Consider the following 23,123-nt stretch of genomic DNA (forward strand, 5'->3'; position numbering starts at 1 on the left):
GAGGACCCGGCTATTGAGGTGGCAACAGGTGCTGGCTCGACAGGAGAAGGCTTGAGATGACAATTTTGGTGTTTTTGCCAACGTCGGCACCAAGCTTGTCAAGTTTCTCCCTCACTGGAGCAAGACATTCATTAAAGACAGCAATAAATTTGGTAAAAATGGGGATCCATGCCAAATCGTCAGAGGCATCCGGGAAATTTTTGGCTGGGGGTATCGACGTACCAGGGATAGTGTAATGTGTGACATCGGTTCTGAAGGTCATATGCTTAAACCTTCGATATCCAGTATTGGGGTATCTTTCATAGTTTCACAAGCTTGAATCATTCCCCATCGTCAAAATGAGAGTCTCACGTTAACATAATCAAGCAGTATTTAAATAATCCCATAGTCTATAATGCCCTAAGTAATGTTTTAAATAGCCTATCTATGTCCTTTTAAAAAAAGGACCAAATGTTGAATGCAGACAATCAGCTGCTAGCACCTTCTAGAACTCCCCCAGCAGAGGCAATTCCCCTCAGGTTTTCACCACACCTTCTGTGTGAAGGGAGTCTCCCTGAGTTCTACTCAGTTCTTTCTTCAAACTTCTGCAATTTATTCCTGGATATCTTGTCTTCCTTATGTGTGAAGAAAAGGCCTTTTCCACCAATGTAAGACCTGTAACAAGAAAAGGGTTCATGTAGATGATCCTCACAAGGACTGCATTTATTGCCTCCACCCAGCCCATGTGGTAAGACAGTGCAAAATCTGTTGCACTTCCTCTTCTAAGACTCTGCAGGATAGAGGAAAAGCTGCTTTTTTGGCTCCAGTACACTAAGCAACAGAAATCATCTGAAGAGGACAGTGATGGATATCATCCAGGCTTCACAAGAGAGCCAGATCCCATGAGGACATCTCTGGAGAGGGCAGGCAAAACCTCAAACCTTCCCAGGTAGAGCAAGAGCTCTAAAAAGGAGAAACATCTTAAAGTCTCTTCAGAGTCTACGTCATCAGTTTCCTCCACTCCTGTGAGAAAGAAAAAGGAACACCATAGAGCCTGTTCCTCAGATTCAGTGAGGGACAGAGATAAGAAATCATTGTCAAAGATGAAAACCCTTAGATCATCGGCAGTGACAAGTACAATCTGCTCCGTCGCCGGCAGGAACGACAATGACAGTGGCCCTCTCCTGCCCCATACAGTTGATGAGAATCTCGTTAACACCATTATCGTCGACATCTCTCCCATCTACGTCTATCTCGTCGACAAAGGCTCTGTCGGTGAAGTCGATGAAGTCACCGTCGACGATCATACCGCCAACGAGCATCACATCAATAATAACACTGTCGGCAGCAACACTGGAGGTGACTGCACCATCGACAACAGACATTCCATCAACAGTGGTTATGATACAGTTGACACCCTCTCGACAATGGCAAACATTACTAGGGCATTGAAGAAATGTCTGCATCCAGATGTGTCTACATTTAACAAGATTTCCCAGTTGCCTCCTTCACACCTTTGGGACCTGCAAGAGTCGGCTGATGAGGATGAGAATGAAGTATATGGAGTTGCTCATAGTCCATCTGAATTGCATGTAAAGTGCCAAGAAGAGGACTATCAAGACGAGCAGCAATACTAACAGCCATGTCTGGCTCCACCGTGACATTACCAACTTTATGGCTATCCTCCAGAGCCTCACCCTAGAGAGATGGCACATCAATCACCATCTCTAATTCAAGACCTTCAGGCTATTCTGGCTGACTATAGACAGAGGTTTCCACCCCAAGATGCCCAAATAGAGCCACCTCAGCCACAACCTCCAGGAACAGCAGCTTCACTAGTGACACCAGCAGTACCGCACCCTCCAATACAGGAGCCTGATCTGGACAACCCTTTCTTCTCGGGTTGAGGAGAGAGAAGAGGGTGAGATCCCAGATCCTCGCCAACCTGCAGATCCCTGGAGTGATTACATTATTCCTACTCCCTCTCCTCCGTCACACCATCCAGTTGACTCCCCTCCAGAGGACATCCGGGGGTTCCACAATTTAATGGAGAGTGCTTCCACCAGATTCCATCTTCCCAAGGCTGTGAAACATACTGTAGGAGGATGGCTTTGTATATGGTGCAAACCTATTTAAGTGAAGCACCCTTCACTAATCCAGGCAACCCTTAGTGGTCTTAGACAATCATAGAAAGCTTTCTAAGTGGTATATGTGGAGAACAGCTTTCAGGCTTAGTCAAGAAGGAGTGTTAAGCAGCTTGTTTGTGAAAACACAAAGAACCCACGGGTCCAGGTAAGCAGTCAAGAACAATAGTGTGAGCCACAAAAACCAACAACAAACAGGACATAAATGAGAATATATCTCTTTTAAAGGACAACTCCCCTCACACACCCGGAGATGTCATGCTTCATCATAGGGGTGCCTCCTCGTGTCGGGACCTAGTCGCGGTACAGGCTACAACCTCCTCTCTACAAGGAGGGAGATCAGGGACGTTTTGTTTTATGGCACCTGGGTTGTCCTAAAAACCCTATGTGAGCGTGGGGTGTGAACAGAAATGAGGTGCAGTGCTGAATGTGTGAGTAAGTTAAGACTGCCGACAGGGTAAGCATTATACTTTATTGAGCTAGCCTGTGACAGGAATAAAAGGCTTCATTAGCTAGATCAACATGTTTCAGCCGCAATGATCTATTCAAGTATCTCAGCTTTCATCGGGATCTGTGTAGTGCAGCTACTGCCAAACAAAGAAGTGCAAAAGGTGTAGTGTAGGTAAAGCTGTAATGAAAGCAGACAAAAACGTTGTGTTGGATATCAGGTCACAAGTATCTTGACATATATTAGTCTTAACCAAATGTAGCTAGGCTCAAAAACACTACTACAAGTGATCAGTAGTGAAATGTGGCACTTACCCAATTGGTGAGGAAGAATTGCCACTACTGTCCGGTGCTAATTTTAGCAAGTGGTACAGACGCCAACCTAAAAAAAGGTAGGATGGCGAAATAAAATCAAAGCAAGAGAGGAAGTCAACAGGTAGAAACCTATACTCACTCGTTGTTCTCTGGAAAGGAATAGCAAAATTCCAGAGTTGCACCTAATTCGAGTGGGCTATAAAAATAGCTTAGGGGTCAGAGTACATCAAACAGACATCTATGGAACATTGCACTGAGTTGAGGTGGAACTCCGAGATCAATCTTTATCTAAGCATCCCAAGTAGGGGTGACCAAATCAATGGAATGGGACTCTCTGCTTGAGAGATGTATTAGGTAGGTGAAGTGGCAGGCCTCATATTTATCGCCACCATAAGGGGGCCTCTAGCGCTGGCAAAGATGCATTACGATTAAATAAAGGCGCTCAGGCTCGGGGTAAACAGAAGAAACTGAAACAGAGGTCAGCTCGATGCCATATGTAGTGTCCAACATACACAGGACACGGACACAGGGCCAGATTCACGTTGCTCTTTATTTAGTATCACCTTACTCCTCGTTCGCCTACTCTACTCTGGCCGTTCCCGGTCATTCCCCTTCTCTCCACCCCTTATCCCGCCCCCGTTCTCCACCTCCTTAGCTGAGGAGGTCCTAGCGTCCGTCTCTCTCTCAGCTCCATATTACATCTTCCCCTTTCTTAACAAAATGAATTAAATCAAACTTTTTTTTTTCTTTAACTATCCCAAAAATAATGTCACATAGTTACAGTTTTTCGATCAAGCGAATTGGTTTCTTGATGGTCCGGTGAGGACGAGCATTGACTTCGGGACAGTCTTTTTCGCCTCCGCTATGAGCCACTCTTGGTGATTAAGCGCAGGTCTCGGCTGCACTTAGTCCCGTTTCTCCACGGGCTGGACCGTCGAGAAGTTCTTTAACTTTGGGACTGCACTTCTGAAAGTGTGCCACATTCCTGGTTATTCTCTTGTCATCCGATTCCGCCATGATCATCGTTCCTTTTTGTTTGGTGACTGCTAGTGGGGTTTCATTGAAACGACAGTCAGTCTTCTTTTGCAGCTCTTTTGCGGCGATCCGCATACGTCTTCATTCTCTCTTTCCTGAGTCGATCCGTGTGAGATATCTCATCAGATTCAGAGTCATGATCCACTGCTTTATCAGTCCAGTCAACCATGGGTATTCGAGTTCGTACGGACTGGCCCAACATTAGTGTCGCGGGGCACTTGCCAGTTGTGGAGTGAGGGGTGTTCCTGTAAGCCCGCAGGACTTCATTTAGGACTTTCTGAATGTCTTGTCACGCCACTTCTGCCTATTGAATGGCTTTCTTTAAGGTGGACATGAATCTTTCAATCATTCCGTTAGCCTGAGGCCACAGAGGTGTAATCTTGCGACGCTTGAAATTGAGGTGATTGGCAAATTCTGAAAAGTCCTGACTGTTGAACGGGGGCCCATTATCTGTCTTCACTACTTTGGGAATGCCCCATGCAGCAAACACTTCATCCAACACCGGTATTGTGCTTGACGCTCTGGTTGATGAGATGAGCTGTGCAATCGGGAATCGTGAGTATTCATCCATGATAGCCAGGATGTTCTGTCCTGACTTAAATGGCCCAAAGAAGTATACAGCAATTTGCTGCCACACACCCTCCGGCAATCTGGACATTTGCAGTGGTGCAGGAGGATCAGGTCGACTGACCAGTTGGCATTGAGTACAGTCTTTCAGTGTGTTTTCTACCATTTGGTCGAGGACCGGGAACCATACTCTCTCCCTTAGAGCTCTCTTGGTGGCCACAATGCCTTGGTGGCCTTCATGGGCCAGTTTGATGATGCCTTGACGTAGATGCTGTGGGATCACTATGCGATTGTCTCTTAGAAGTAGACCATTTGTGGCCACTGACAATTCCTCATTCACGTGCTTGAAGGCTGCAAGTTCATGTCTGTCAACAGCACTGTCTGAGACGTCAGCGTCCAGGTGTCTCCACTCATTGCTCTGTGTACGTCGCTTAGCTTCTTGCAGGGTGGGGTCTTCAAGAGTGGCATCTATGATGGCTTCTAACGGGACAGCGGGTGGTCGAGCCTGGTCAACCACAAAGCATATATATTCTTCGGCCACAGATGATCGGCCCTTCGTTGTTTCCTTGGGGTGCCTTGACATATAGTCAGCAGGATTTTCAGCCTTTCCAGGCTTGTGTACAATCGTGAATGTGTATTCTTGAAGGCGAAGGCCCCAGCGTTCTATTCTCGGTGGCATTTTGGCCCGAGGATTGCCAAAGATGGTGATGAGGGCCTGATGATCAGTAATCAGTGTGAAATGTTTTCCATATATGAATATGTGAAAGTGCTCACAGGCCCATACCACGGCCAGACTTTCCTTCTCGGGCTGTGAGTATGCCTTTTCTGCATCAGTCAGACTCCTGCTTGCGTAGGCAATTATGTGCCTTTGATCTCCTTCCGAGTCATATTGGGCAAGAATGGCTCCCAACCCCACAGGGCTGGCATCCACGGTAATTTCCGTCTTTCTTTTTTGGTCAAAGTACGCCATGTTGTCGGCTGATTCCACTGCTGCCTTGATTGCATTGAAAGCTCGTTCACACCCATATGACCACTGGAACGGGTGACCTTGTTTTGTGAGCTGTCTCAGGGGATAACTGATAGTTGCATAATCTTGGATATACCGAGCACAGTAGCTGGCCATCCCTAAGAAGGAGCGAACATCTCCTACATCCCGTAGGCTGAGGGTATCATTCAGCGCCGCCACTTTGTCTGGATCAGGTCTCATTCCTGCTTGAGAGAAGATGTGGCCAAAGAACTTCAGCTTGGACTTGTGAAACTCACACTTGGCTTTATTTAGAGTGAGATTAGCTTCCATTAATGCATGGCAGACTCGTTCCAGAGCAGTGTCATGTTCTTGTGTGGTGGACCCATAAACCAGGATATCATCACTATAGTTGAGAACGTTGGGCATATGATGAATCGTCTTCCTAATGGCTTCTTGGAAAATTTCAGCCGCGGAAGACACTCCGAAGCTAAGTCTTTTGTATCGGAAGAGGCCAACGTGGGTGGAAAATGTTGTGATGTAACGCGACCTCTCATGTAATTCCAGTTGATGATAGCCTTTGTTAAGATCCAGTTTGGAAAATATCTTGGCTCCGTTGAGCGACGCGATCATATCACTGATGTGTGGCCCTGGGTGTCGCTCTCTCTCGATGGCTGTGTTAGGCGCCCTCATGTGAATACACAGCCTGACTTTGTCAGGTTCTCCTCTCTTTGGTACTACGACTACCGGAGACACCCATGGTGTGGGTCCATCCGTCCTTTCAATGATGTCCGCCGCAAGCAGATCTTGTAGCTCCTGTTCGACTGCACGTTGAAGATGAAAGGGGACCCGTCGATGGTGTTGAGCTATCGGTACTACTTGTTCATTGATGTGTAGTCGAATTTGGCAATGAGCCATCTTCCCCAGACCGACAAATAACTTTGGAAATTTCTGTGTAACATCACGTTCATCATCAACTCGGTACAGAATGTCTACAAGTCGTAGCCGTTCGGCCGTCGGAAGACTCAGGAGGCAGTCGGCCTCTGGCCCTTCAATTACATGGATGTACGCAGGAATGGTACGATCTTTGTACGAGAGCTTCGTTGAGAACTTTCCTAGACAGGGAAGCGGCTTTGTGGACATCCACGTGTAGACTTTCACATGAGCCGGGCTTAATCGCGGAAGTGGATCAATTCGCTGGTATTCCGCCACTGGCATGTAATTTAAGGACGCTCCGCTGTCCATGACAAACTTAGTCCGGTGCCTTCCAACTTGGATGCTGAGCCGGGGATATTTTTTTAGTCGGTCAGGATCAGCAACCATGCACACATACTCATCACTGTCCTGTGAGATGGGAGACAGTGACCTTGATTCTTGAGACGACGTGTGTCGAGATCGATAGCTTTGGCGAGATTGACAGCTAGAGTGGGAGGACCCTGTTGACGAATCTCTGCGATCACGTACTGCTTTGGCCTGATGACGCATGCTCGTGGATCGAGAGGACCTTTCCTGATCTTTCTGTTTACTCTTCCTGTAATTTCCGCAGACGTTTTCAAAATGGTTCTCCCCTCCGCACTTCCGGCATGACTGAACCATGGCAGGGCATCCATCCGTGTGGGGAAAATCATAGCCACACCGATAGCATTTGAGATGCCGTTCCCTCCGTCTGTTGGTTCGACTTGGACTCCGACTTCGCCGATATACTGACTGTTGTTGCCTCTTGTCCCTCGAGGACCTTTGTTTCGCTGGGGAATATCTGCGTATGTTGTGAGATTGAAGTCTGAAGGCCTGCTCGCGCTTCTCACTTCTCCCAGCTTCCATTTTCTTTGCATGCTCTTCAGCTTGATCATGCACCCGTGTCATCTCTTCAATTTCGTCCAGTGAATAACTCTTCTTCAACAGTTTCCGTCTTAACGATTCAGATTGACACCCTTCAATGACCCTCAGACGAAGTGCATCCTCGGTCGAGAAGGAGTCAAACTCGCAATAGCGTGCCAGACGTCTGAGGCGAGTGAAGAATGCGCACATGGGCTCGTCTTTTTCTTGGGCCGCTAAATTGAACGTGTATCTCTCATAGTCAATGTTCTTTTTGTGCAAGAATTTTCTGTTGAGGGCAACACACACATCCGTAAGATGTCGCGTCGGCTGTGGGTAATTCTTTTATGATTTGTCCGACGTCTTTGCCTATTAAATTGCGTAGTGCTATTAGCTGTTGACCGGCGTCTGTCACCTGCGACCCTTTCATAAAATCTTCAAAGTCCTCAAGCCATTCCTTCCACCGAAGACCCATCCCTCCTCCTGTTGCGAGGACCAGCGGTTTGGGAGGGCGCAGAAAGGACACTCCGAGGATCCCCATCTGTCCAGCATTGACTGACATCGACCATGCTCTGCCAGACGGTGAGGTAGACATGGTGAGGACCCAGGCCTGTAGCTGAGATTATTAAATTCTTGACGAGATGTTACTCAAGGTCCGCTGACTGTGTCAGTGTGCGAGTGCCACCCAGGTATGCAGTGGCGCTGGCCACTCTTCCCTGACTCTGAGACTTTCTCAATTGACTTTACCAATGCTTGATGATTCTCAGGCCACTCACTTGCATGTACCAATGCTTGATGACCTGGTACGCTTCTTCGATTGATTTTTCTATGCTTGATGACTTTTCCACCATTCAAGTGCATTTACCAATGCTTGATGACTTTGAGACTTGTATAGTTGTATTTAGCAATGCTTGATGATTTTCAAGGTTTGTGGTTGCATGTGCCAATGCTTGATGACCTGGTACGCTTCTTCTGTTTATTTTCCTATACTTGATGACTTTTCCACCATTCAAGTGCATTTACCAATGCTTGATGACGTTGAGACTTGTAGGGTTGTATTTAGCAATGCTTGATGATTTTCAAGGTTTGAGGTTGCATGAACCAGTGCTTGTTGCCGAGTTCCGCCCTCGCCTGACTTCTCGCAGGGGATTGGTGCAGGCGCCTGACCTCAAGATGGCCGCCCCGCTCTCACACGCCCCTCTTGATTCAGCCTGCACACACCGGCCACAGCGTTCCAGACGATCCGATCCTCTCCAGTCGTGCAGATGCAACGGAAGGCACTCACCACAGGTAACCAGGCACCGACAGCACGCGACTGGGGTGGGCTCCCAGATCATCGTCGCTGATCCAAAACGTGGGACCTCCACGCTCTATCGTCGTCGGGATTCTCAGGCGACCCTCACACTCCGGGGCACATCATTACCACTTCCACGGTCAGGGACCATAAGCGACCGGGGTGGGCACCCGCGTCGCAGTCCGCTCGATCAAGCGCGGTCGGGGTAGGCTCCCGACTCGCGCCACGTGAATCCTCCAACACAGAGCGCTCCTTACGCTCGCACAGCTCCTCCCGGCAGCTGCAGACACAGGGCACGCACCACATGGGCCGTGACCACCCTCGTCGCCAGTTGTAGTGTCCAACATACACAGGACACGGACACAGGGCCAGATTCCCGTTGCTCTTTATTTAGTATCACCTTACTCCTCGTTCGCCTACTCTACTCTGTCCGTTCCCGGTCATTCCCCTTCTCTCCACCCCTTATCCCGCCCCCGTTCTCCACCTCCTTAGCTGAGGAGGTCCTAGCGCCTGTCTCTCTCTCTCAGCTCCATATTACATCATAGTACTAATATTACCCCTTGAGGCAAAAGAATGTGGGCGTTTGCGCGGGTATAGGGAGAGGTTCGCAGTGGAACAGAGGGGCTACACTCAGAGGGAGCGATAACCAGAATGTGCGCGCTACAATGGAATGGAGCGCGTCTGGCATTTAAGTGGAAGAGATAAGATCGCGGGGGCATGCACAGAAATGATGCGCGCGGACTCAAACAAATCCAATCTTACTGCTCAAATGGAGCAGTTCTCCTCATGGCAGCTGTGCAACCGGCAGGGAAACAAGCTGATGCGGCAACACTCGTTAAAAAGCCGTAGAACGCTGCGAACCAACGGAGATGTAGTTTTCTCACCAAGGTTCATGGGAAATGTAGTATAAACCTACACGGGAGAGAATATGATTTGAACCCCGGGTTTCATGGAACAAGTAGTTCTTACTGCAAGCGGGGAAGCAATGCACGTTGGAAGAGCGAGGCGCCAGGGAACAGAGAGCTGTCTGTGGCCTCAACGACAAAGTGCATGGAAAATAAATATATTAGTTACACGTGCATTAATATATGGGAACCGTATGAAGTATAAATCTACAAAAGGAGATTGGAAAGTGTCAATCACAATCAAAAGTAGATTTCTTGGCTAAGAAAACAACTCATTAGAAGAAATGCTATTGGTGTTGCTCTGATGACACCTGGGCATAATAAATGACTATAACAGTTTGAAGCTGTGTGAGGGAAAAGTAGCAATGAAAGGGCATGTTATAGTATGTGTAGGAGAGTAGGGTCTGCTTTCTATGTTCATCCCCACTTTTTGCTTTTGCTTCACTGGTTTTCGACTTAGATGTGGCTGTGTGCCTGCCAATCAGACCCACAGCCCAGCTGTTCTCTCTCTAAATTCGTACTATGTACTTTAGGTGCATAACCCAATTGGTAAGGATCACCTTATTGGCCCCTGTATAGTGTACCTTAGGTACCCAGGGCATAGGTGTACCCTAGGCCTACCAGGGGCTGCAGCATGTATTATGCCACCCCTGGCTGGCCTTCCATTATGACACAACTGGCTGATCACTCAGCTGGGGCAAGGTTGTGTAATCACCCCTTGCTTAGGTTTAGTATTCCTATACCTACCTTATATATAGACACATGTGTACCTATCAGCCACTCCTATGGCAGGCCTTAACAATCCTGGAGGCAGAGTGCTTGGTAACATGTGAGATGGTGCTCTAGCATGAGCTGAGCCTGTCTGCAGCTTTTGGAACCATGTCCTTATAGCTGTTCTATGATATAGCCTACCATATACTCTTAAAGAACCTTATAATCTTAAACGGTTATGGTAACTATGGTTTGGCTTTATCAAAACATGTCGTGTAAGGTGTCTAACACTTTGGAATAATACCCCCATACCATTTCTGGCAATGAGGATATTATTCCTCCCTTCTAGAGGGAGAAGACCTGTTGAAACCTACTTACCCGGTTAAAGTTAACCAGAGCCCCAGCATCACAAAATGGATGCTGCTGCCACAGACACAAGTCTGACCTCCTGCTGCTGGGAGTCCTTCCAGCGAGGGAGGCTTGGACAATAGGTTTACTGCCTTGGGAGGTGCGAGCACCACCCCAGACAGGACTTAGTGTATTGGGGCAAGGGGGGATGAAAGAAACTAGACACTGCCTGGGGCACACAAGGTGTCCCATGCATAGTCCAGTTCAAACCGGCGCTGGGGCACTCCAGCCCCAGCTCTGGCACGCGAAACTGGACAAAGGAAAGGGGGTGTAACCACTCCCCTTCCTGGTCCCACCCATAGGAGGGACCTTGCGGGTAGCCCAGCCCACTAGCCCAGTATATCAGTAGGTAGCTGAGCCCTTCAGAAATTAGATTATCCTGAATCTGCAACTTGAACAGAAACTCTGGACCTTCGACATTAAACCTCAGGAAGAAGACTGAAGAATCTCCCTTGTGGCCAAGGAGTGACCACCCTGGGCAACCAGGCACCATCCAGCGACCGCTGCTTGCTTTGCGACTGATCCTACGAGGGACGACTGCAGAGACTGACCAGCGCAGAGACTTCCAGACACCTCTGAACCTGAACCAGACATTGTGTATATTTTTAAAAATACCCTCACTGCAGTTGGTTAGTTTATGTAAAGAGCTACCTGCCTGTATTTTCGCCCTCGAGCCCAGCGCGCATTGCCACATCCTCGCGCTTGGGGAGAAGGGGTTCGGCCATCTTGGGTGAGGGAGGGGTAGCGCTGCAGCTGCTGGACGCCTCCCGCCCTCCCAGAGTACTTAATTAGGCGAGTAGCGCTGCGCGCCGGACTTCGCATTTGTCTCTCCCCTGAGGCGGAAGCCGGGGGCTTTGCCTTCTTGTGTGCTAATTTTTAACATTGTGTATATTTTTAAAAATACCCTCACTGCAGTTGGTTAGTTTATGTAAAGAGCTACCTGCCTGTATTTTCGCCCTCGAGCCCAGCGCGCATTGCCACATCCTCGCGCTTGGGGAGAAGGGGTCCGGCCATCTTGGGTGAGGGAGGGGTAGCGCTGCAGCTGCTGGACGCCTCCCGCCCTCCTCACACCGGATATAAGGGCATGAACATCCGTCCGCGCAGCGGGCGTGCGCAGCGGGCGCGCCGGCGGCGCGCCAAAGGCACGCCAAAGGCAAGCCCGTCTGCGCCCGTCCGCACCTGGCCCGCGCCCAGGGCCAAGACCCCTGATCCGATCCCCCTACATCACAAGTTAGCCTACTCACGTATCAACCAACCCACTCCTCTCGATGCACCAAACACGACCTATCACAAACATCGAAGGCTGCCAACCTGATCTGTACCCATTGCAACACTATGATTCGTACTAATAACTCGAAGACTCTCTCTAAACTGCATTGCGACGTCAACGAGGTGGTTATTCTTATGGCCCTTATTAATGCGCGATCATTGGGCAAACACAGCCAAGAAATAGCGGACCTCATTACTGATAACAACTTAGATGCCCTGTATATCACGGAAACATGGACTGATGATGCTTCAGCCCCCGATCTAGTAATTGCAGTCCCTCCCGGCTACAAAGCCTATCGACAGGATAGGGTTGGCAAAAAGGGAGGGGGTCTGGCCATTATAACAAGAGATCGGTTTGAGGTTCGAACATCATCCATTCCTGCTACATCATGTGAAGCCCTTGTACTTTAATATAAAGTTCACAGCCCTTTTCAACTTTAAGGGAGTACTTTTATATCGTCCCCCCGGGACAAAAGCAGGTTTTCTGACCAACCTAAGTGCAATTACCGAATCGATAGCCACCGAAGAGTCTACGACAATGATGGGTGACATGAATTTTCACCTAGAACAAGCAAATGATAGGGATACCGCCGCCCTTACATCAGACCTAGAAATAATGGGCCTTAGCCAACTGGTTACCGCTCCCACCCACCAGGCAGGACACACGCTGGATGGCATTTTTTCCAACGTAGAGGGCCTGCACATATTAAACATTTTACCCATGTCATGGACGGATCACTTTGCCATATTTAGCGGCCTGACAATTAAGGAATCACCGAGGAAGAAGGTCACATCTACCAAGCCATGCTCCTTTAAAGTATGGAAGAATCTAGACCAAACTGAACTTAAAACACTTCTGGACAAAACCTTCCCAGTTCTATCCGACGAACCCAATACCGCCACTCGTCAATTCCACGAATGGCTTGGTGAGGCCACGAATCTCCTAGCACCCACTAAACTCCACTCTAGGAATAGAAGTACACCGACCGCTCCGTGGTACACAGAAGAACTAAGAACTCAAAAACAATTAAGTAGGAATAGGGAAAGGCAATGGCGCAGAAGCTATGATGCCGAAAGTAAAATCATATATAAAGAATCGTTGGCCACCTACAAAACTATGATTGTCGCAGCCAAAAAAGCATTTTTTTCGGAACAAATTGAAAATGCTAAAAATTCTAGCAGACAACTATACGACATTACTAAAACATTATCCGGTAATGCACCAGATTTAAATCCATCCCCGTCACAATCACTCTGTGACGCGTTGTCTGAATTCTTTTTTTCTAAGGTCAATGACATATACCAAGCCTTTACTTCTAAAATCAACATCACCAAAGCCTCTCCCTTTCACACTTCCTCAGGAAACATCTTCTCCAGTTTTAGGGCTCTTACTATTGATCAAATAAAAATCATTATTATATCCATTAAATCGGGATCAGCTCTGGACCCCTGCCCCTCCTCAGTTCTCTCCATGGTTATGGACACTACTGTTCCGGTCATCACACATGTTTGCAATACAATATTGAGTTCCGGGAGCTATCCAGATTGCTTAAAAAACACACTGGTTAAACCCCTGCTGAAGAAACCCAGTTTAGACAAGGAGGAACTTAAGAACTACAGGCCCATAGCAAGCCTTCCTTTTCTAGCTAAAGTGGCAGAAAAAGCCATGAACCAGCAGCTCTCAGAGCATATAGAGAAACATCAGCTCCTGGATGACACACAGTTTGGCTTCCGTAAATATCACGGTACGGAAACCGCCCACATCAAGGCTGCTGACGACATCAGAATTATCCGTGACCAGGGAGGGACAGCATTACTTGTACTGCTTGATCTCTCGGCAGCCTTCGACACGGTCGACCACAAGATCCTGGTGGACCGTGTCGGAAGGATGGGCATTCACCACACGGCGAGAGACTTGCTCTCTTCCTTCCTGGCCGATAGAACGCAGGTGGTCACACTGGGGCCATATCAATCGGCCAAGCTGTCACTTCCGTGTGGGGTTCCTCAAGGCTCATCCCTCAGTCCGACACTATTTACATCTATGTGTCGGACGTTGCAGGTGTAATCAAAGCATATGGGATGAGCCTCACCTCATATGCAGATGACACGCAACTGGTGTTGGCCATTAAAGGCGACGGGCTGGAAGTGGCAGAGCGCTTCCAAAATGGAATCAGGGCAATTGGAGAGTGGATGGCAGGTATTTGCCTGAAGCTTAACTCCGATAAAACGGAGGTGGTTATCTTTGGATCCCTCTCTCCGACTTGGCCTGTATCCTGGTGGCCATCAGCCTTTGGCACCCCACCCAGCCCGACCCCTAAGGTCAGGAATTTGGGAGTAATTTTTGATGATCACCTTAACTTCATGGCACATGCAAACAAAGTAGCAGCCACAGCCCATCACAAACTCAGAATGATAAGGAAAATCATTCCATTCCTCCCGGATGCTGCTGCCAAAACACTGGTCAGCTCCTTGGTACTTTCATCCTTGGATTACTGCAATGCACTCTTCTTAAATGCCCAAACCAGAGTAACAAAAAAACTGCAGACAATACAGAACGCAGCAGCTCGTCTGCTGTCCAGATCACCTAAGTTTGCACCCATTTCCGACACTATCAGGACATACCACTGGTTGACGATTCAAAACAGGATCAAGTTCAAATCCCTCTGTATAGTTTACAAGGCACTTCACGATCAAGGTCCACGCCCTCTCAAGGACCAGCTTATACTCTATAGACCGGCTAGACAACTTCGATCTACAACCCTCAACCAACTAGTGGTTCCACGTTCCAAAACAGTCTCCTGGGGTGACCGCTGATTTTCAGCTGCGGCTCCCAAGATTTGGAATACTCTTCCACAACATATTAGAACCAGCTCCTCACTTTCCCAGTTTCGGAAGAATCTGAAAACCTGGCTGTTTAACCAGTAACACTGCCCTTGTTCCTCCGATGCTGGGGAGAGATAGCTGCCATAGTCAAGCGCCGAGACGCCTACGGGTATTCGTTCGCGCTCAATAAATGTCAGAAAAGTGGCTAGTAACTGACTAGCGCGACTTCTGAGGCTTCCTCGAGGCTGTGCTTGGGGAATTGAGAAGCCCCCATCCCGAGCACCATCTGCAAAGAAGATCAGCTCCCCACACTTCACGTGTTCTGCGTGGGGCCCTTCTTCACCTGAGTTGCTCGACTTGTTGTCCGGTTTCTGGCCCGTTGGCTAGTGACCTCTGCGACGACGAACCTTTGATTTCATCTTGCTGGTCCGGCTCCTCCAGACTGCCACCCGCTCCTCTGTGAAAGAGAAGCACCCCAGACCTTCCTGGTCTGCACCAGAAGCAAGTCCTCCATTCTGCGTGGGTTCCGCCTGCCAAGGCTTGTTGGGTCCTGACTCGACATCGACGCCGCCGACAACAAGAGCCTTCGTGGGACAGCTCGCCTCCTGGTCCTGGTCATCCTCGACGTCTCCTGGTACCCGTGGCTGCTGCGACAAGCTTCACCTCTTCACCTGCATCTGCACGACATCGCCTGGTTCCTTCCTGGTTCCTTCCCGGCTCCTGGCTGGTGACCTAGACTCTGTCCCTTCTGCTTGCAGGTATCCTTCCTTCTTGATTCCATCCTTGGGATCCACCGGACACTCTTCACTGACTGCCTGTCAGCAACTTTCCTTCAGGCATCCATAGGAGTCAACGACGAAACCCGACGCAAGTTCACACCTATGCACCCGCAGCCCGCGGGCTAGGTAACTTGAGTACTCCGGTGCTCACAAGGGTATTGACTATCCTAGGGTCTAGTTTCCAAGTCTCGACTTCCTAGCTATTCCAGAAGTGTCCTAAAACCGTTAAATTCTAATAACTACTATTTCTATCGACTTTTACGCATTACGCGTGAGTGTTTCCACTCTGCACCTGAATCCCGTGGGCCTCCCACTTCCTAACCTTTGGTAGTATAGTGTAGCCCCAGCGATTCCCTAGGCCTAGGGCTAGGCCTATCCTATGTTCGTGACAGTGGTTCTTATACCACTTACTTAGTATATGGTTTGCGTGGCCCCTAGGGCCTAACTGTATTACTTACCTGTGTGACTTAATGTATGCTTAAATAAGACTGTGTTGTACTTACCTCAAATCTCATAAAGAGTGCTGAGGGTTTGACTAGAATAAATACATTCTATTTTTATATATATCTGTTGTGGTGTCCTTTCATTTGGTATTCAAGGGATTACATATGGTATAACAGCTGGCTTCACATGTAATACAGAGTTTAGCCTAAGACTGCTCTTGTCCATGCTACCACTAGAATAGCTGGTCTATAAGGTTGACTTTACAACCAATCACCATAAGGGTTGTTTGGACTGATACAAGAATTAGTGACATCATATATCAGGCCAACTTCTCACATTGGTGAGCAGCGGTTGGGATCTGAGCTTGCTGTTGTAATACCATTGTAAATTGAAAGATCACATAAATATTGTTAGGTACATATAACATAGATAATAAATACTTAAGTCCTACTGGACTTAGTTGTTGTAGGTTGAAGGGCCTAGCACACCCTGACTACAACTACTAGAGAGGTTTAGTAGATACAACTAGTGTACGTAGGTGCACACACCACACCCTCACTAGATCATGTCTCTGAGAGGAGATCAAGTTGATTCTCTCTCAGGAGGGGTAGATCCTAGAAAGATCCCCTCTAGATATGATACCCTAACTTTTCAGGAGATGAGACAATTGTGTACCTCCAGAAAGTTAAAACAGGGTTCAAACCCTACCCTCATTCAACTAGTGGAGATCTTAGAGGAGTATGATGCTCAGAGAGCCTCCCAGGTTAGTACCCTAGGTACAGGTGAGGGTCTACCCACTACAGATGAGTCAGAAGGGACTTCAGAAGATGAGGTAGACAGCCAGGTCCAAGTTGGGAGACTTAGCCAGGCTAACTTAAGTCTACATGGGAGTCTGACTGGGGTCCCCCCATTCAGACCCTCAAGTGGACTTAACCAGAGAAGCAGGAGAGGAAGATCCCCTTCAAGGGAATCTATCCACTCCCATGTCTCTAAGAGCTCCAATTCCTCTTCTCACAGGGGAATGACTTCCCCACAGAGAAGAGAGCATCAGGCCAGATGAGGGAAGCCAATCTGAGGATTGAGAGGGAAGAACTTGCCCTTGCCAAAGAGAAGCTTGCTCTGGCCAGAGAGCAGAAGCTAAGTGGGTTAGATCCCACTGGTGGCAGCAATATCCCTAAGGATAGAGACAGGACCTATGATAATAGAAACCTGAGCAAGATTGTCCCTCCCTACAAGTGTGGGGATGACATCCACAAATGGATAACTGCTTTGGAGAGAGCCTGCAAAGTACAGAAGGTACCCCAAAGTCAGTGGGCAGCTATCTTGTGGCTCTCCTTCTCTGAGAAAGGTAGAGACAAGCTCCTCACAGTTAGTGATGAGGATGCTGACAATTACACTGTCCTGAAGAGTGCTCTGATTGATGGGTTTGGCCTAACCACTGAACAATACAGGTTGTTGTTCAGGGATACCCAGAAGACACAGACTCAGGACTGGACTGACTTTGTAGATTGTGCCACTAAGGCTTTGGAAGGCTGGTTATTGGGTAGTAAGGTTAAGGACTATACAGGATTGTATAATTTGATCATGAGAGAACAAATCATTAATAACTGTCAAAACCAGCTGTTGCATCAACACTTGATTGACTCTGACCTAACTTCTCCCCAGGAGTTGGAAAAGAAGGCAGATAGGTGGGTCAGGACTAGAGTTAAGCAGAAAAACCAGAACCAGGGCGGTGATCAGAAAAAGGCAGACCAGAAGGGTAATGATCAGAAACAAAAAGACCAGAAGTCTTCACCAGGCCCCCAAAAGGCTCAGGGGGAGGGTGGTTCCAAAAAGGATAAGAAGAAAGATGGCCAAAAGAAACCATGGTGCAATTATTGTAAGTCAAACTCACATTGGTTTAGTGAGTGCACCAAAAAGGATAAGCCCCCAGCCACCATTGCCCCTAAGGCAACAGTACCCCCTAGTCCAGCTGTAAGTGGTGGTTCCCAGCAAAAGGGTGTAGTAGGGTTAACCCTGGGAACTGAGGAGGATTCTGGCCTAGTCGGGATACCTACTCAGGCTGTTCTGATCTGTGATGGGGACATAGGTTTGTCCTCTACTGTGGGTCCCAGTAACCTGGGCAAGTACATACAGACTCCTTTTATCAATCATAGAATGGCTCAGGCCTACAGGGACACTGGGGCTAGTGTCACAATGGTGACACCTGCCTTTGTGGACCCTGGACAGATCATGCTAGGTGAGAATTACCTAGTGACCAACGCTAGCAATGCCACTACTTCCCATAGTGTGGCAATTGTTAACTTCTACTGGGGAGGGGTAACTGGCCTCAAGAAAGTTGTGGTAAGTTCAGACCTTCCTGTAGAGTGTCTGTTGGGAAATGACCTTGAAATTTCAGTTTGGTCTGAAGTGGAGTATAGGACCCATGCCGAAATGCTTGGGATAGATGCACATGTCCTTGCTGTGACCAGGTCACAGGCCAAAAAGTGTAACACTGAACAAGTGCTGGATCCTGGGACAATGGACCAGACACAACCCAAGAGAAAGAGCAGTAGGGTAAAGGCTGTGCCTTCCCCCCTGCCTCAGGTGGTGGATCAGCCCTCACAGGAGGATGATTCTGAGAGCCCTGAAGGAACTGTCCTAGAAGAACTTGAACCTGATCAGGTTGAGTTTCTTGGGACAGGGGGACCTTCAAGGGCAGATCTGAGGCAGGCACAATTAGACTGTCCTTCTCTTGAACCCCTCAGACAGCAGGCTGCTGCTGAGGCTGCAGGGAATGCTCAAGGTACCCATAGAGTGTATTGGGATGAAGGGCTACTGTACTCAGAGGCTAGAGACCCCAAGCCTGGTGCATCCAGGAGGTTGGTCATACCATTGAGTTTCAGAGGCTTCCTTCTTACCTTGGCCCATGATATTCCCCTTGCAGGACACTTAGGCCAGAACAAGACTTGGGACCGACTTGTCCCTCACTTTCACTGGCCTCACATGTCAGAAGATACCAAGGAGTTTTGTCGCTCCTGTGTCACCTGCCAAGCCAGTGGCAAATCAGGTGGCACCACAAAGGCCCCCCTCATACCACTACCTGTGGTGGGGGTTCCCTTTGAGAGAGTGGGGATAGACATTGTAAGACCAATGGACCCCCAAACAGCATCTGGGCACAGATTTATACTGGTGATAGTGGACCATGCCACCAGGTATCCAGAAGCTATACCCCTAAGGACTACAACAGCTCCTGTTGTGGCAAGGGCCCTACTTGGAGTATTCTCCAGAGTGGGCTTTCCGAAGGAGGTTATTTCTGACAGAGGTGCCAACTTCATGCCAGGATATTTGACTGCAATGTGGAAGGAGTGTGGTGTGAACTACAAATTCACTACACCCTATAACCACAGTGCAATGGGCTTGTGGAAAGATTCAACAAGACCCTAAAAGGGATGATAAAAGGTTTACCAGACAAGCTTAGGCGAAGATGGGACATCCTTTTACCCTGCCTTCTGTTTGCTTACAGAGAGGTCCCGCAAAAGGGGGTTGGCTACAGCCCTTTTGAGCTTTTGTTTGGGCATCCTGTAAGGGGACCCCTGTGTTTAGTAAGGGAAGGATGGGAGAGACCTCTCAGACAACCCAAACTGGACATAGTGGATTATGTACTTGGCCTCCGCTCCAGGATGGCAGAGTGTATGAAGAAGGCTTCTAAAAACCTTGAGGCAAGCCAAGAACTCCAAAAAGCTTGGCATGACCAAAAGGCTGTGCTGACTGTGTACCAGCCAGGGCAGAAAGTGTGGGTGTTGGAGCCAGTGGCCCCAGCAGCACTCCAAGACAAATGGTCTGGACCCCACACTATTGTTGAGAAAAAGGGAGAAGTCACCTACTTGGTGGACCTTGGGACTCCCAGAAGCCCCCACAGGGTGCTTCATGTCAACAGATTGAAGGCATATGTTGACAGGGCAGACATGGGCTTACTCATGGCTACAGATGAGGGACAGGAGGAAGAGAGTGACCCTCTCCCAGTCCTGTTGACTCAGAACCCTGATGATGGCTCAGTTGATGGTGTTGTCTTTTCTGACAGCCTCACTGATCATCAACAACAGGACTGCAGACAAGTTCTGCAATCCTACAGACATATGTTCTCTCTGACCCCAAGTCAGACAAACTGGTGCACCCATGAGGTGGACACTGGTGACAGTCTGCCTGTGAAGAGTAAAATCTACAGGCAACCTGACCATGTCAGGGACTGCATAAAAGTTGAGGTATAAAAGATGTTGGAGCTAGGAGTCATTGAACCTTCAGAGAGCCCTTGGGCTAGTCCTGTAGTTCTTGTGTCAAAACCTCACACCCAAGATGGTAAGAGAGAGATGAGGTTTTGCGTGGACTACAGAGGTCTCAATGCTGTCACTAGGACAGATGCCCACCCAATACCTAGGGCAGACGAGCTCATTGCCAGATTAGCAGGTGCCAAGTTTTTGAGCACATTTGACCTGACAGCAGGCTACTGGCAAATCAGAGTAGCGGAGGATGCAAAGGCCAAAACTGCTTTCTCGACCCCAGGAGGACATTATCAATTTGTGGTAATGCCCTTTGGTTTGAAGAATGCACCTGCCACTTTCCAAAGGTTGGTGAATCAAGTCCTTACAGGTCTGGATGACTACTGTGCAGCTTATCTTGATGATATTGCTGTCTTTAGCTCCACCTGGGAGGATCACCTGGTCCACCTGAGGAATGTGTTAGAGGCCCTGCAAAAGGCAGGCCTCACTATCAAGGCCACTAAGTGCCAGATAGGGCAGAGCAAGGTTGTATACCTGGGCCACCTAGTTGGTGGGGGTCAGGTTCAACCACTGGAGAGCAAGATCCAGACCATAAAGGACTGGGCTCCTCCAACTACCCAGACTCAGGTCAGAGCTTTTTTGGGCCTGACTGGGTACTACAGAAAGTTTGTTAAGAACTATGGGTCCATTGTGACACCACTTAATGACTTGACCTCTAAGAAGATGCCAAATAAAGTTCAGTGGACAGTAAGCTGTCAAAAAGCATTTGATGACCTGAAGCAGGCCATGTGCAGTGCACCTATTCTGAAAAGTCCAGACTACTCCAAAGAGTTAATAGTCCAGACAGATGCTTCTGAGTTGGGTGTGGGAGCTGTTCTTTCACAACTGAATGTAGATGGTCAAGACCAGCCCATTGCTTTTATTAGTAGAAGGCTGACCCCAAGAGAGAAACGTTGGTCAGCTATTGAGAGGGAGGCCTTTGCTGTGGTTTGGGCCCTGAAGAAGCTGAGGCCATACTTGTTTGGCACTCACTTCAAGATTCAGACAGACCATAAGCCCCTCTTGTGGCTAAATCAGATGAAGGGTGAAAATCCCAAACTTCTTAGGTGGTCCATTTCCCTACAGGGGATGGACTTCACAGTGGAACATAGACCTGGGACTGACCATGCCAATGCAGATGGACTCTCCAGATATTTCCACTTAGAACATGAAGACTCAACTGGTCAAGGTTAGTTTAATGTCCCTAAGTTTGGGGGGGGGGGGTTGTGTAGGAGAGTAGGGTCTGCTTTCTATGTTCACCCCCACTTTTTGCTTTTGCTTCACTGGTTTTCGACTTAGATGTGGCTGTGGGCCTGCCAATTAGACCCACAGCCCAGATGTTCTCTCTCTAAATTCGTACTATGTACTTTAGGTGCATAACCCAATTGGTAAGGATCACCTTATTGGCCCCTGTATAGTGTACCTTAGGTACCCAGGGCATAGGTGTACCCTAGGCCTACCAGGGGCTGCAGCATGTATTATGCCACCCCTGGCTGGTCTTCCATTATGACACAACTGGCTGATCACTCAGCTGGGGCAAGGTCGTGTAATCACCCCTTGCTTAGGTGTAGTATTCCTATACCTACCTTATATATAGACACATGTGTACCTATCAGCCACTCCTATGGCAGGCCTTAACAATCCTGGAGGCAGAGTGCTTGGTAACATGTGAGATGGTGCTCTAGCATGAGCTGAGCCTGTCTGCAGCTTTCGGAACCATGTCCTTATAGCTGTTCTATGATATAGCCTACCATATACTCTTAAAGTACCTTATAATCTTAAACGGTTATGGTAACTATGGTTTGGCTTTATCAAAACATGTCGTGTAAGGTGTCTAACACTTTGGAATAATACCCCCATACCATTTCTGGCAATGAGGATATTATTCCTCCCTTCTAGAGGGAGAAGACCTGTTGAAACCTACTTACCCGGTTAAAGTTAACCAGAGCCCCAGCATCACAAAATGGATGCTGCTGCCACAGACACAAGTCTGACCTCCTGCTGCTGGGAGTCCTTCAAGGCCAGGGAGGCTTGGACAATAGGTTTCGTGCCTTGGGAGGTGCGAGCACCACCTCAGACAGGGCTTAGTGTATTGGGGCAGGGAGGGATGAAAGAAACTAGACACTGCCTGGGGCACACAAGGTGTCCCATGCATAGTCCAGTTCAAACCGGCGCTGGGGCACTCCAGCCCCAGCTCTGGCGCGAAACTGGACAAAGGAAAGGGGGTGTAACCACTCCCCTTCCTGGTCCCACCCATAGGAGGGACCTTGCAGGTAGCCCAGCCCACTAGCCCAGTATATCAGTAGGTAGCTGAGCCCTTCAGAAATTAGATTATCCTGAATCTGCTACTTGAACAGAAACTCTGGACCTTCGACATTCGACCTCAGGAAGAAGACTGAAGAATCTCCCTTGTGGCCAAGGAGTGACCACCCTGGGCAACCAGGCACCATCCAGCGACCGCTGCTTGCTTTGCAACTGATCCTACGAGGGACGACTGCAGAGACTGACCAGCGCCGAGACTTCCAGACACCTCTGAACCAGATCCACCTCTACAGCAAAGCTGAGACCCGTGGAGGCGACGAGGAACGTGGGACCGGCGACTTGGGAAAAGTGGCTAGTAACTGACTAGCGCGACTTCTGAGGCTTCCTCGAGGCTGTACTTGGGGAATTGAGAAGCCCCCATCCAGAGCACCATCTGCAAAGAAGATCAGCTCCCCACACTTCACGTGTTCTGCGTGGGGCCCTTCTGCACCTGAGTTGCGCGACGTGTTGTCCATTTGCTGGCCCGTTGGCTAGTGACCTCTGCGACGACGAACCTTTGATTTCATCTTGCTGGTCCGGCTCCTCCAGACTGGCACCCACTCCTCTGTGAAAGAGAAGCACCCCAGACCTTCCTGGTCTGCACCAGAAGCAAGTCCTCTATTCT

The 23,123-nt window shown here is 48.7% G+C and overlaps 1 protein-coding gene across 1 annotated transcript in view; it reads left to right on the forward strand.

Annotated features, from left to right (window-relative positions):
• Positions 1-23,123, forward strand: part of LOC146860824 (sperm-specific sodium:proton exchanger-like) — a 4,630,975-nt gene that overhangs the window by 4,226,734 nt on the left and 381,118 nt on the right. The window lies entirely within an intron of this gene.

This window comes from Triturus cristatus, chromosome 3_1 (genome assembly GCF_964204655.1).
Source record: "Triturus cristatus chromosome 3_1, aTriCri1.1, whole genome shotgun sequence".
NCBI classification, from domain to species: Eukaryota; Metazoa; Chordata; class Amphibia; order Caudata; family Salamandridae; genus Triturus; species Triturus cristatus.